At 48.1% G+C, this 15698-nt stretch overlaps 1 protein-coding gene across 1 annotated transcript in view; it reads left to right on the top strand.

Annotated features, from left to right (window-relative positions):
- CACNG3 (calcium voltage-gated channel auxiliary subunit gamma 3) overlaps positions 1-15698 on the top strand; it is a 209336-nt gene that overhangs the window by 180081 nt on the left and 13557 nt on the right. The window lies entirely within an intron of this gene.

The raw sequence follows: 15698 nt of genomic DNA, 5'->3' as shown, positions 1-15698 counted from the left end.
CACATGTATTAATTTCTTTTGTAGCGCCTCTCACCAGCGTAGGGTGTTGGAGCACTTCACATCACACACATAGAGACAATGAATCATGTGTGTGTACATTGATGCATAGAAAATGTTACATATGACAAAGGGAACTACAAGGTGTGGGATTCACATGTCATCCATAATGGTAGGAATTTTTTAGGAGCGCTTGGTCTAGGGGGCATGAACTCAGGTTTCAGAATGTAACACCGTGGTTAGGGTTGGCTTTACTAATAACAATTTAGTTCTAGCCAAAAAAATGGATATTCCGCTCAAACACTGAATCGTATACTTTTCTTGTTTTGTGGACTTAGGAAACTACTACTGCTTTACACTTTCTTTGACTATGTGCACAATCGAAGAAGGAAGATCTGCAAATGAAGTAGCTATAAAATTAATTTTAAAAAGTTAACTTAATAACAGGAACATTTTCAGACGAGTGTATGGCCATACCCAACGATTGTTCTTCATTGTTGTCTAACAGGGGAATGTCATACTGTAAGGAAATGCCTCCTTGGCATGGTTGCCCCCTGACTTTTTGCCTTTGCTGATGCTATGTTTACAATTGAAAGTGTGCTGAGGCCTGCTAACCAGGCCCCAGCACCAGTGTTCTTTCCCTAACCTGTACTTTTGTATCCACAATTGGCAGACCCTGGCATCCAGATAAGTCCCTTGTAACTGGTACTTCTAGTACCAAGGGCCCTGATGCCAAGGAAGGTCTCTAAGGGCTGCAGCATGTCTTATGCCACCCTGGAGACCTCTCACTCAGCACAGACACCCTGCTTGCCAGCTTGTGTGTGCTAGTGAGAACAAAACGAGTAAGTCGACATGGCACTCCCCTCAGGGTGCCATGCCAGCCTCTCACTGCCTATGCAAGTATAGGTCAGTCACCCCTCTAGCAGGCCTTACAGCCCTAAGGCAGGGTGCACTATACCATAGGTGAGGGTACCAGTGCATGAGCATGGTACCCCTACAGTGTCTAAACAAAACCTTAGACATTGTAAGTGCAGGGTAGCCATAAGAGTATATGGTCTGGGAGTTTGTCGAACACGAACCCCACAGCACCATAATGGCTACACTGAAAACTGGGAAGTTTGGTATCAAACTTCTCAGCACAATAAATGCACACTGATGCCAGTGTACATTTTATTGTAAAATACACCACAGAGGGCACCTTAGAGGTGCCCCCTGAAACTTAACCGACTGTCTGTGTAGGCTGACTAGTTCCAGCAGCCTGCCACACCAGAGACATGTTGCTGGCCCCATGGGGAGAGTGCCTTTGTCACTCTGAGGCCAGTAACAAAGCCTGCACTGGGGGGAGATGCTAACACCTCCCCCAGGCAGGAGCTGTGACACCTGGCGGTGAGCCTCAAAGGCTCACCCCTTTGTCACAGCCCAGCAGGGCACTCCAGCTTAGTGGAGTTGCCCGCCCCCTCCGGCCACGGCCCCCACTTTTGGCGGCAAGGCTGGAGGGAACAAAGAAAGCAACAAGGAGGAGTCACTGGCCAGTCAGGACAGCCCCTAAGGTGTCCTGAGCTGAAGTGACTCTAACTTTTAGAAATCCTCCATCTTGCAGATGGAGGATTCCCCCAATAGGGTTAGGATTGTGACCCCCTCCCCTTGGGAGGAGGCACAAAGAGGGTGTACCCACCCTCAGGGCTAGTAGCCATTGGCTACTAACCCCCCAGACCTAAACACGCCCTTAAATTTAGTATTTAAGGGCTACCCTGAACCCTAGAAAATTAGATTCCTGCAACTACAAGAAGAAGGACTGCCTAGCTGAAAACCCCTGCAGAGGAAGACCAGAAGACGACAACTGCCTTGGCTCCAGAAACTCACCGGCCTGTCTCCTGCCTTCCAAAGATCCTGCTCCAGCGACGCCTTCCAAAGGGACCAGCGACCTCGACATCCTCTGAGGACTGCCCCTGCTTCGAAAAGACAAGAAACTCCCGAGGACAGCGGACCTGCTCCAAGAAAGGCTGCAACTTTGTTTCCAGCAGCTTTGAAAGAACCCTGCAAGCTCCCCGCAAGAAGCGTGAGACTTGCAACACTGCACCCGGCGACCCCGACTCGGCTGGTGGAGATCCAACACCTCAGGAGGGACCCCAGGACTACTCTAAGACTGTGAGTACCAAAACCTGTCCCCCCTGAGCCCCCACAGCGCCGCCTGCAGAGGGAATCCCGAGGCTTCCCCTGACCGCGACTCTTTGAATCCTAAGTCCCGACGCCTGGGAGAGACCCTGCACCCGCAGCCCCCAGAACATGAAGGACCGAACTTTCACTGGAGAAGTGACCCCCAGGAGTCCCTCTCCCTTGCCCAAGTGGAGGTTTCCCCGAGGAACCCCCCCTTGCCTGCCTGCAGCGCTGAAGAGATCCCGAGATCTCTCATAGACTAACATTGCGAACCCGACGCTTGTTTCTACACTGCACCCGGCCGCCCCCGCGCCGCTGAGGGTGAAATTTCTGTGTGGGCTTGTGTCCCCCCCGGTGCCCTACAAAACCCCCCTGGTCTGCCCTCCAAAGACGCGGGTACTTACCTGCAAGCAGACCGGAACCGGGGCACCCCCTTCTCTCCATTCTAGCCTATGCGTTTTGGGCACCACTTTGAACTCTGCACCTGACCGGCCCTGAGCTGCTGGTGTGGTGACTTTGGGGTTGCTCTGAACCCCCAACGGTGGGCTACCTTGGACCAAGAACTGAACCCTGTAAGTGTCTTACTTACCTGGTAAAACTAACAAAAACTTACCTCCCCCAGGAACTGTGAAAATTGCACTGTGTCCACTTTTAAAGTAGCTATTTGTCAATAACTTGAAAAGTATACATGCAATTGAAATGATTCAAAGTTCCTAATGTACTTACCTGCAATACCTTTCAAACAAGATATTACATGTTAAATTTGAACCTGTGGTTCTTAAAATAAACTAAGAAAAGATATTTTTCTATAACAAAACCTATTGGCTGGATTTGTCTCTGAGTGTGTGTACCTCATTTATTGTCTATGTGTATGTACAACAAATGCTTAACACTACTCCTTGGATAAGCCTACTGCTCGACCACACTACCACAAAATAGAGCATTAGTATTATCTCTTTTTACCACTATTTTACCTCTAAGGGGAACCCTTGGACTCTGTGCATGCTATTCCTTACTTTGAAATAGCACATACAGAGCCAACTTCCTACATTGGTGGATCAGCGGTGGGGTACAAGACTTTGCATTTGCTGGACTACTCAGCCAATACCTGATCACACGACAAATTCCAAAATTGTCATTAGAAATTGATTTTTGCAATTTGAAAAGTTTTCTAAATTCTAAAAGTCCTGCTAGGGCCTTGTGTTAGATCCTGTTTAGCATTTCTTTTAGAGTTTAAAAGTTTGTAAAAGTTTGAATTAGATTCTAGAACCAGTTGTAGATTCTTAAAAAGTATTCCAACTTTTAGAAGCAAAATGTCTAGCACAGATGTGACTGTGGTGGAACTCGACACCACACCTTACCTCCATCTTAAGATGAGGGAGCTAAGGTCACTCTGTAAAATAAAGAAAATAACAATGGGCCCCAAACCTACCAAAATACAGCTCCAGGAGCTTTTGGCAGAGTTTGAAAAGGCCAACCCCTCTGAGGGTGGCAACTCAGAGGAAGAGGATAGTGACTTGGAGGAAAATTCCCCCCTACCAGTCCTATCTAGGGAGAACAGGGTCTCTCAAACCCTGACTCCAAAAATAATAGTCAGAGATGCTGGTTCCCTCACAGGAGAGACCAACACCTCTGAAATCACTGAGGATAACTCCAGTGAAGAGGACATCCAGTTAGCCAGGATGGCCAAAAGATTGGCTTTGGAAAGACAGATCCTAGCCATAGAGAGGGAAAGACAAGAGATGGGCCTAGGACCCATCAATGGTGGCAGCAACATAAATAGGGTCAGAGATTCTCCTGACATGTTGAAAATCCCTAAAGGGATTGTAACTAAATATGAAGATGGTGATGACATCACCAAATGGTTCACAGCTTTTGAGAGGGCTTGTGTAACCAGAAAAGTGAACAGATCTCACTGGGGTGCTCTCCTTTGGGAAATGTTCACAGGAAAGTGTAGGGATAGACTCCTCACACTCTCTGGACAAGATGCAGAATCTTATGACCTCATGAAGGGTACCCTGATTGAGGGCTTTGGATTCTCCACTGAGGAGTATAGGATTAGATTCAGGGGGGCTCAAAAATCCTCGAGCCAGACCTGGGTTGACTTTGTAGACTACTCAGTAAAAACACTAGATGGTTGGATTCAAGGCAGTGGTGTAAGTAATTATGATGGGCTGTACAATTTATTTGTGAAAGAACACCTGTTAAGTAATTGTTTCAATGATAAACTGCATCAGCATCTGGTAGACCTAGGACCAATTTCTCCCCAAGAATTGGGAAAGAAGGCGGACCATTGGGTCAAGACAAGGGTGTCCAAGACTTCAACAGGGGGTAACCAAAAGAAAGGGGTCACAAAGACTCCCCAGGGGAAGGGTGATGAGACAACCAAAACTAAAAATAGTAAAGAGTCTTCTACAGGCCCCCAAAAACCTGCACAGGAGGGTGGGCCCAGAGCCTCTTCACAAAACAATGGGTACAAGGGTAAAAACTTTGATCCCAAAAAGGCCTGGTGTCATAGCTGTAAACAGCATGGACACCAAACTGGAGACAAGGCCTGTCCCAAGAAAGGTTCCACTCCAAACTCCCATCCAGGTAACACTGGTATGGCTAGTCTCCAAGTGGGATCAACAGTGTGCCCAGAGCAAATCAGGGTCCACACTGAAGCTACTCTAGTTTCTGAGGGTGGGGTGGATTTAGCCACACTAGCTGTCTGGCCGCCTAACATGCAAAAATACAGGGAGTGCAGAATTATTAGGCAAATGAGTATTTTGACCACATCATCCTCTTTATGCATGTTGTCTTACTCCAAGCTGTATAGGCTCGAAAGCCTACTACCAATTAAGCATATTAGGTGATGTGCATCTCTGTAATGAGAAGGGGTGTGGTCTAATGACATCAACACCCTATATCAGGTGTGCATAATTATTAGGCAACTTCCTTTCCTTTGGCAAAATGGGTCAAAAGAAGGACTTGACAGGCTCAGAAAAGTCAAAAATAGTGAGATATCTTGCAGAGGGATGCAGCACTCTTAAAATTGCAAAGCTTCTGAAGCGTGATCATCGAACAATCAAGCGTTTCATTCAAAATAGTCAACAGGGTCGCAAGAAGCGTGTGGAAAAACCAAGGCGCAAAATAACTGCCCATGAACTGAGAAAAGTCAAGCGTGCAGCTGCCACGATGCCACTTGCCACCAGTTTGGCCATATTTCAGAGCTGCAACATCACTGGAGTGCCCAAAAGCACAAGGTGTGCAATACTCAGAGACATGGCCAAGGTAAGAAAGGCTGAAAGACGACCACCACTGAACAAGACACACAAGCTGAAACGTCAAGACTGGGCCAAGAAATATCTCAAGACTGATTTTTCTAAGGTTTTATGGACTGATGAAATGAGAGTGAGTCTTGATGGGCCAGATGGATGGGCCCGTGGCTGGATTGGTAAAGGGCAGAGAGCTCCAGTCCGACTCAGACGCCAGCAAGGTGGAGGTGGAGTACTGGTTTGGGCTGGTATCATCAAAGATGAGCTTGTGGGGCCTTTTCGGGTTGAGGATGGAGTCAAGCTCAACTCCCAGTCCTACTGCCAGTTCCTGAAAGACACCTTCTTCAAGCAGTGGTACAGGAAGAAGTCTGCATCCTTCAAGAAAAACATGGTTTTCATGCAGGACAATGCTCCATCACACGCGTCCAAGTACTCCACAGCGTGGCTGGCAAGAAAGGGTATAAAAGAAGGAAATCTAATGACATGGCCTCCTTGTTCACCTGATCTGAACCCCATTGAGAACCTGTGGTCCATCATCAAATGTGAGATTTACAAGGAGGGAAAACAGTACACCTCTCTGAACAGTGTCTGGGAGGCTGTGGTTGCTGCTGCACGCAATGTTGATGGTGAACAGATCAAAACACTGACAGAATCCATGGATGGCAGGCTTTTGAGTGTCCTTGCAAAGAAAGGTGGCTATATTGGTCACTGATTTGTTTTTGTTTTGTTTTTGAATGTCAGAAATGTATATTTGTGAATGTTGAGATGTTATATTGGTTTCACTGGTAATGATAAATAATTGAAATGGGTATATATTTTTTTTGTTAAGTTGCCTAATAATTATGCACAGTGATAGTCACCTGCACACACAGATATCCCCCTAACATAGCTAAAACTAAAAACAAACTAAAAACTACTTCCAAAAATATTCAGTTTTGATATTAATGAGTTTTTTGGGTTCATTGAGAACATGGTTGTTGTTCAATAATAAAATTAATCCTCCAAAATACAACTTGCCTAATAATTCTGCACTCCCTGTACAGACAGCAACTCTTAATTAATGGGACTAGAATAGAGGGCCTGAGGGATACAGGTGCCAGTGTCACCATGGTGACAGAGAAACTGGTTTCCCCTGGCCAATACCTGACTGGAAAAACTTACACAGTCACCAAAGCTGACAATCAGAGAAAAGTACATCCCATGGCAATGGTTACTTTAGAATGGGGAGGGGTCAATGGCCTGAAACAGGTGGTGGTCTCCTCAAATATCCCAGTGGACTGTCTGCTTGGAAATGACCTGGAGTCCTCAGCATGGGCTGAGGTAGAACTAAAAACCCATGCAGCAATGCTGGGTATCCCTGAACTGGTGTGTGTGAAAACAAGAGCACAATGCAAGGCACAGGGTGAACAAGTAGAGCTGGAGTCTGGAAGAATGGCCCAGCCTACCAAGAGGAAAGGAAAGTCAGTTGGGAAACCAACTGCAACACAGCCAAAGAAAGGGAACCTCTCTTCTCAGGAAGAAGTTCTGCCCTCTGAGGGAACTGAGCCTTTGGAGCTTGAACCTTATCAGGTTGAGCTCTTAGGCCCAGGGGGACCCTCAAGGGAGGAGCTGTGTAAGGGACAAGAAACCTGTCCCTCTCTTAAAGGCCTTAGGCAGCAAGCTGCTGAAGAGTCCAAGGGCAAGAAAAATGGAACACATAGGGTCTATTGGGAAGATGGACTCCTGTACACTGAGGCCAGAGACCCCAAACCTGGTGCCACTAGGAGAGTGGTAGTGCCTCAGCTGTTCAGAGAGTTCATCCTAACATTGGCCCATGACATTCCCCTTGCTGGACATTTGGGACAAACCAAGACGTGGGAGAGGCTAGTCAACCACTTCTACTGGCCCAATATGTCCAACATGGTTAAGGAGTTTTGCCTCTCCTGCCCCACCTGTCAAGCCAGTGGTAAGACAGGTGGGCATCCAAAGGCCCCCCTCATTCCACTTCCAGAGGTGGGGGTTCCCTTTGAAAGAGTGGGTGTGGACATAGTTGGTCCACTAGAACCTCCCACAGCCTCAGGAAATATGTATATCCTGGTAGTAGTGGATCATGCTACCAGGTATCCTGAAGCTATTCCCCTTAGGTCGACTACTGCCCCTGCAGTAGCCAAGGCCCTCATTGGTATCTTTACCAGAGTGGGTTTCCCTAAGGAGGTGGTGTCTGACAGAGGTACCAACTTCATGTCAGCATACCTGAAACATATGTGGAATGAGTGTGGAGTGACTTATAAATTCACTACACCTTACCATCCACAAACTAATGGCTTAGTTGAAAGATTCAACAAGACATTAAAGGGCATGATCATGGGGCTCCCAGAAAAACTCAAAAGGAGATGGGATGTCCTCCTGCCATGTCTGCTTTTCGCTTACAGGGAGGTACCACAGAAGGGAGTAGGATTCTCACCCTTTGAACTTCTGTTTGGTCATCCTGTAAGGGGACCACTTGCTCTTGTTAAAGAAGGCTGGGAGAGACCTCTCCATGAGCCTAAACAAGACATAGTGGACTATGTACTTGGCCTTCGCTCTAGAATGGCAGAGTACATGGAAAAGGCAACCAAAAACCTTGAGGCCAGCCAACAGCTCCAGAAGTTTTGGTATGACCAAAAGGCTGCACTGGTTGAGTTCCAACCAGGACAGAAAGTCTGGGTTCTGGAGCCTGTCGCTCCCAGGGCACTCCAGGACAGATGGAGTGGCCCTTACCCAGTGCTAGAAAGGAAGAGTCAGGTCACCTACCTGGTGGACCTGGGCACAAGCAGGAGCCCCAAGAGGGTGATCCATGTGAACCGCCTTAAGCTCTTCCATGACAGGGCTGATGTGAATCTGTTGATGGTAACAGATGAGGATCAGGAGGCAGAGAGTGAACCTCTCCCTGATCTTCTGTCATCAGACCCAAAAGATGGCACAGTAGATGGAGTGATCTACTCAGACACCCTCTCTGGCCAACAGCAAGCTGATTGTAGGAGAGTCCTACAACAGTTTCCTGAACTCTTCTCCTTAACCCCTGGTCAGACACACCTGTGTACCCATGATGTGGACACAGGAGACAGCATGCCTGTCAAGAACAACATTTTTAGACAGTCTGACCATGTTAAAGAAAGCATCAAGGTGGAAGTCCACAAGATGCTGGAATTGGGAGTAATTGAGCGCTCTGACAGCCCCTGGGCTAGCCCAGTGGTCTTAGTCCCCAAACCTCACACCAAAGATGGAAAGAAAGAGATGAGGTTTTGTGTGGACTACAGAGGGCTCAATTCTGTCACCAAGACAGATGCTCATCCAATTCCTAGAGCTGATGAGCTCATAGACAAATTAGGTGCTGCCAAATTCTTAAGTACCTTTGACTTGACAGCAGGGTACTGGCAAATAAAAATGGCACCTGGAGCAAAAGAGAAAACAGCATTCTCCACACCTGATGGGCATTATCAGTTTACTGTTATGCCCTTTGGTTTAAAGAATGCCCCTGCCACCTTCCAAAGGTTGGTGAATCAAGTCCTTGCTGGCTTGGAGTCCTTTAGCACAGCTTATCTTGATGATATTGCTGTCTTTAGCTCCACCTGGCAGGATCACCTGGTCCACCTGAAGAAGGTTTTGAAGGCTCTGCAATCTGCAGGCCTCTCTATCAAGGCATCCAAATGCCAGATAGGGCAGGGAACTGTGGTTTACTTGGGACACCTTGTAGGTGGAGGCCAAGTTCAGCCACTCCAACCCAAGATCCAGACTATTCTGGACTGGGTAGCTCCAAAAACCCAGACTCAAGTCAGGGCATTCCTTGGCTTGACTGGGTATTACAGGAGGTTTGTGAAGGGATATGGATCCATTGTGACAGCCCTCACTGAACTCACCTCCAAGAAAATGCCCAAGAAAGTGAACTGGACTGTGCAATGCCAACAGGCCTTTGACACCCTGAAACAAGCAATGTGCTCAGCACCAGTTCTAAAAGCTCCAGATTATTCTAAGCAGTTCATTGTGCAGACTGATGCCTCTGAACATGGGATAGGGGCAGTTTTGTCCCAAACAAATGATGATGGCCTTGACCAGCCTGTTGCTTTCATTAGCAGGAGGTTACTCCCCAGGGAGCAGCGTTGGAGTGCCATTGAGAGGGAGGCCTTTGCTGTAGTTTGGTCCCTGAAGAAGCTGAGACCATACCTCTTTGGGACTCACTTCCTAGTTCAAACTGACCACAGACCTCTCAAATGGCTGATGCAAATGAAAGGTGAAAATCCTAAACTGTTGAGGTGGTCCATCTCCCTACAGGGAATGGACTTTATAGTGGAACACAGACCTGGGACTGCCCATGCCAATGCAGATGGCCTTTCCAGGTTCTTCCACTTAGAAAATGAAGACTCTCTTGGGAAAGGTTAGTCTCATCCTCTTTCGTTTGGGGGGGGGTTGTGTAAGGAAATGCCTCCTTGGCATGGTTGCCCCCTGACTTTTTGCCTTTGCTGATGCTATGTTTACAATTGAAAGTGTGCTGAGGCCTGCTAACCAGGCCCCAGCACCAGTGTTCTTTCCCTAACCTGTACTTTTGTATCCACAATTGGCAGACCCTGGCATCCAGATAAGTCCCTTGTAACTGGTACTTCTAGTACCAAGGGCCCTGATGCCAAGGAAGGTCTCTAAGGGCTGCAGCATGTCTTATGCCACCCTGGAGACCTCTCACTCAGCACAGACACCCTGCTTGCCAGCTTGTGTGTGCTAGTGAGAACAAAACGAGTAAGTCGACATGGCACTCCCCTCAGGGTGCCATGCCAGCCTCTCACTGCCTATGCAAGTATAGGTCAGTCACCCCTCTAGCAGGCCTTACAGCCCTAAGGCAGGGTGCACTATACCATAGGTGAGGGTACCAGTGCATGAGCATGGTACCCCTACAGTGTCTAAACAAAACCTTAGACATTGTAAGTGCAGGGTAGCCATAAGAGTATATGGTCTGGGAGTTTGTCGAACACGAACCCCACAGCACCATAATGGCTACACTGAAAACTGGGAAGTTTGGTATCAAACTTCTCAGCACAATAAATGCACACTGATGCCAGTGTACATTTTATTGTAAAATACACCACAGAGGGCACCTTAGAGGTGCCCCCTGAAACTTAACCAACTGTCTGTGTAGGCTGACTAGTTCCAGCAGCCTGCCACACCAGAGACATGTTGCTGGCCCCATGGGGAGAGTGCCTTTGTCACTCTGAGGCCAGTAACAAAGCCTGCAGTGGGGGGAGATGCTAACACCTCCCCCAGGCAGGAGCTGTGACACCTGGCGGTGAGCCTCAAAGGCTCACCCCTTTGTCACAGCCCAGCAGGGCACTCCAGCTTAGTGGAGTTGCCCGCCCCCTCCGGCCACGGCCCCCACTTTTGGCGGCAAGGCTGGAGGGAACAAAGAAAGCAACAAGGAGGAGTCACTGGCCAGTCAGGACAGCCCCTAAGGTGTCCTGAGCTGAAGTGACTCTAACTTTTAGAAATCCTCCATCTTGCAGATGGAGGATTCCCCCAATAGGGTTAGGATTGTGACCCCCTCCCCTTGGGAGGAGGCACAAAGAGGGTGTACCCACCCTCAGGGCTAGTAGCCATTGGCTACTAACCCCCCAGACCTAAACACGCCCTTAAATTTAGTATTTAAGGGCTACCCTGAACCCTAGAAAATTAGATTCCTGCAACTACAAGAAGAAGGACTGCCTAGCTGAAAACCCCTGCAGAGGAAGACCAGAAGACGACAACTGCCTTGGCTCCAGAAACTCACCGGCCTGTCTCCTGCCTTCCAAAGATCCTGCTCCAGCGACGCCTTCCAAAGGGACCAGCGACCTCGACATCCTCTAAGGACTGCCCCTGCTTCGAAAAGACAAGAAACTCCCGAGGACAGCGGACCTGCTCCAAGAAAGGCTGCAACTTTGTTTCCAGCAGCTTTGAAAGAACCCTGCAAGCTCCCCGCAAGAAGCGTGAGACTTGCAACACTGCACCCGGCGACCCCGACTCGGCTGGTGGAGATCCAACACCTCAGGAGGGACCCCAGGACTACTCTAAGACTGTGAGTACCAAAACCTGTCCCCCCTGAGCCCCCACAGCGCCGCCTGCAGAGGGAATCCCGAGGCTTCCCCTGACCGCGACTCTTTGAATCCTAAGTCCCGACGCCTGGGAGAGACCCTGCACCCGCAGCCCCCAGGACCTGAAGGACCGAACTTTCACTGGAGAAGTGACCCCCAGGAGTCCCTCTCCCTTGCCCAAGTGGAGGTTTCCCCGAGGAACCCCCCCCTTGCCTGCCTGCAGCGCTGAAGAGATCCCGAGATCTCTCATAGACTAACATTGCGAACCCGACGCTTGTTTCTACACTGCACCCGGCCGCCCCCGCGCCGCTGAGGGTGAAATTTCTGTGTGGGCTTGTGTCCCCCCCGGTGCCCTACAAAACCCCCCTGGTCTGCCCTCCGAAGACGCGGGTACTTACCTGCAAGCAGACCGGAACCGGGGCACCCCCTTCTCTCCATTCTAGCCTATGCGTTTTGGGCACCACTTTGAACTCTGCACCTGACCGGCCCTGAGCTGCTGGTGTGGTGACTTTGGGGTTGCTCTGAACCCCCAACGGTGGGCTACCTTGGACCAAGAACTGAACCCTGTAAGTGTCTTACTTACCTGGTAAAACTAACAAAAACTTACCTCCCCCAGGAACTGTGAAAATTGCACTGTGTCCACTTTTAAAGTAGCTATTTGTCAATAACTTGAACAGTATACATGCAATTGAAATGATTCAAAGTTCCTAATGTACTTACCTGCAATACCTTTCAAACAAGATATTACATGTTAAATTTGAACCTGTGGTTCTTAAAATAAACTAAGAAAAGATATTTTTCTATAACAAAACCTATTGGCTGGATTTGTCTCTGAGTGTGTGTACCTCATTTATTGTCTATGTGTATGTACAACAAATGCTTAACACTACTCCTTGGATAAGCCTACTGCTCGACCACACTACCACAAAATAGAGCATTAGTATTATCTCTTTTTACCACTATTTTACCTCTAAGGGGAACCCTTGGACTCTGTGCATGCTATTCCTTACTTTGAAATAGCACATACAGAGCCAACTTCCTACACATACTTTCACTTCCCACATGCTCTTGCATGTCATGAGTACCAGCGGCGGCCCCTCCACTATCGCGGAGGAGCATCGCCTCCCCCTGCCAGCAGCGTCAGCTGTACACCAAAAAATACAAACGATAATAAACTATGTATATAATCGTTTTTATTTTTCTGGTGGTGGGGCCACAGGTGATGACAGAGATGGAGGGGGAGTGTACAACACTCCCCTCAGTGTGCATGTATGTTTGGCCAGCCGTCTCGGGTCGGCCAAACACACATGCGCACTGGGCTCTCTTCAACCTGGCACTGTGTTGAAGGGTTGAAGATAGCAGGCAGAGGCTCCCACTCTGCCTCGGAGCACCAAGCTAGGGCACTCCGTCCAATCCTAATGTAGCTTACATGCTGCAAGCAGCGTGAAAGCAGTGTTAGGATTGGCAGCATGGCAAGCTGGAAACCAGTGCCTGCTGTGGCGAGGATCGAGGAACAGCACAGCGGAGGTAGCAGTGCTGCATCATTTAAAAAAAATATATATTTACTGTTTGTCATTCCCCTTTCCCCGCCACGCGCAGCCCGCCGCTTTTGACTATCACGAGTCGCCACAATATTCTTATGAGCCCAGCTTGTGATGACTACTAGCTTTTATTGTCTGTGTTTGCAACCAGCATCCCAAAATTCATGCATAATTTTTTCTGCATATGACAGATTCATGGGTGCCACGGGTGACGTGGAAAGATGAGTTTGCAACACATTTGTTGGCCATGTTTCAGTCTGCCATTCTGAGCCAAACAAAAATTGCCTGATTCCTCTCTAGTCTTAATTGCCCCAAAAGTGGGCTGAGCTGGGTGAATTTATAGAACTTTGGAGGTTGGAAGTATGTATTACACCAAACAAATGTGTGGTTTTAGAGTGACAACAGTGTTACACACTAAGGGGGTTATTAGGACTTTGGCAGATGGAAACATGTGTCGGCCAAACTCCCAACGAGGAGACCGCCACAGTACTGGCTTTCTCCCCACCCATCCCATTACAACTTTCCGACCGAATTTTCCGCCGGTCAGTCCAGTGGGAAGGGTGGTGCAGCAATGTCCCCAGCTCATGATTGAGCCGGCGGCAGCAGGGAGCACCAGCACCCTTGAAATACACACTGTCTGCACAGGAATGTGTATTTCAAGGGAGCAGGGCAGGGGGACCCCATGCACTGCCATATCATTGGCATGGGCAGTGCAGGCGTCCCTATGTGGCCCCCTGCACTTCTTCTCTGCCAGCCTTTTCATGGCGGTCAGACTGCCACGAAAAGGCTGGCGGAGAACAAGGTTGGTATCAGCACGGCAGTGCTGAGTTCAGCGTCGCCCTGGCTGATTACAACCACAACCACCGTCATCCCATCGGGATCGCTGATCCTTTCAGAGACGGTGGTCTTTTGGCGGTCCGACCGCCAAACTCTTAATTTGTTAGTCAGACTGTCAAAGTCGCAGCAGTCAGGACTGCCACCACGAGTCTGGCAATCTAGTGACCGCCAGTCTGTAATTAGGCCCTAAATCATGGGAACATGAATTGAGTGAGAAACTCTGGGGTGGAATTTTAGTCTTAAAATGTTATAGAAGGCATAACAACACTGGAATGTTGACTGCTCTACTGAAGACATTGGACTGGCTCGGAGCTAATAATGGGTGGTATGTGCCATCTGCTCCAGCATTTGAGTGTTTGCCTTTCTATTTCTCTAGCCCATAGTCTTTCTTCATGCATTTTTGGCCTATGACTCAGGTTCAGGGCTTTTAACAATTGGTGTTGCCCTCAGTAGCGCGCCACAATGCTACAAGAGTCCACATAAATATTCATAGGATCCCTGAAAGGCTATGGATTATTGGATATCCCACTGGGTGAGATACCCGCCAACACTAATGTTAGCGGTCCTCCAAGTGGGTGAATGTGGTTGGTAAAGATAAAGCTAATGAAGCTGTCAGGTGTGCAGTATTCTGTCCAATAGACTGGATGAGAACAATCCGAGTGCTAGATAGAATGGGATTTTATAAATGAAGCATTTCAATGCATTATGCATCCATAAAACCCTGGTGTAGGCAAAGGGAGCTCAACATTTCACCAAAAGTAGCATTTCACCTGGGTGGGAGGAGACTAAAAAAAGTCAAGAAGAAAAGGGTGCTGTAGACAGAGAGAGAAGATTGGCAACATCAGGTGGGACACTCATGAGACATGATATATGTCAAGGTTTGAAGAAGAAGACAATGTTTGATTATCACTGTATGTGGTCTCAGGGGGTTGGGAGCCAGGCAGTACAGTTGGTAGGATATTGTAAGCAGCCATCGAAGGTTACAGGAAGAAGTGTGACGATGTCATGATGTATTTGTGTAGGAATTAGGGAGAGGGTCAGACTACATTTGGAATGGCGTGTGGTAGAATGTGATGGTGAAGATGCGGTATAACAGAATGCTGCCGCTTTCACTGAGATAATCGGAAGGTTACATTGGTACACACACCAGGAACCCTACCCCTCTTATGATGCATGGCCAGGTCTGTCACTCTTAAGCAGGATAGGGTTCCAGTTACCGTGAAGGATGACTGGAAGATGATGTATGGTAAATTATGTGAAGATGATAGAGTTGAGTAGAAATTCCAACTGGATTTACTGGTAGTCTTGACCTGTAAATGAGATGGAAGTCTGTATCTGTGCATATATGTAGGAGATTCCAATACCAGCATTCTTGTTGGCTCCCATCACTTACCAAACATAAATGTAGTTTGCATGCTTGGTGGGGCAAGGGTGTTTTTGCACATAGATTTGTGCTCAGCACAAAATCAACAGAGCTGCACACTAGGCTAAGGCCCCATACAGCTCTTATAACCTTGGTAGGATTATGCCATTTCAAGAGAGTGCCATTTAGCATTGCATCAAACACACGAAAGGTGATGGGAGGAATGCTTGAAAAGTCCTAAGCATTGTCAGTAGCTCTGGGTGGAATTCACACCCGTCATTTTCACCATTGTGTAATTCAATGAGCAATGGACACGTAGAAAGTTTCTATCGCTCATTGAAGGAAAGTATATCATTGTCAATATCGCCAGTTGCGATGGAGCGAGGTAGTGTGCAACAACTATGGTTGTATCATATTACAACTATTACAACTAGTTTGGTGAGTTGCGTAAACTTGTTTGTGAAAGGTAAGGAGA

Source organism: Pleurodeles waltl, chromosome 10, assembly GCF_031143425.1.
Source record: "Pleurodeles waltl isolate 20211129_DDA chromosome 10, aPleWal1.hap1.20221129, whole genome shotgun sequence".
NCBI classification, from domain to species: Eukaryota; Metazoa; Chordata; class Amphibia; order Caudata; family Salamandridae; genus Pleurodeles; species Pleurodeles waltl.
This window is presented reverse-complemented; position numbering and strand designations above follow the sequence as displayed.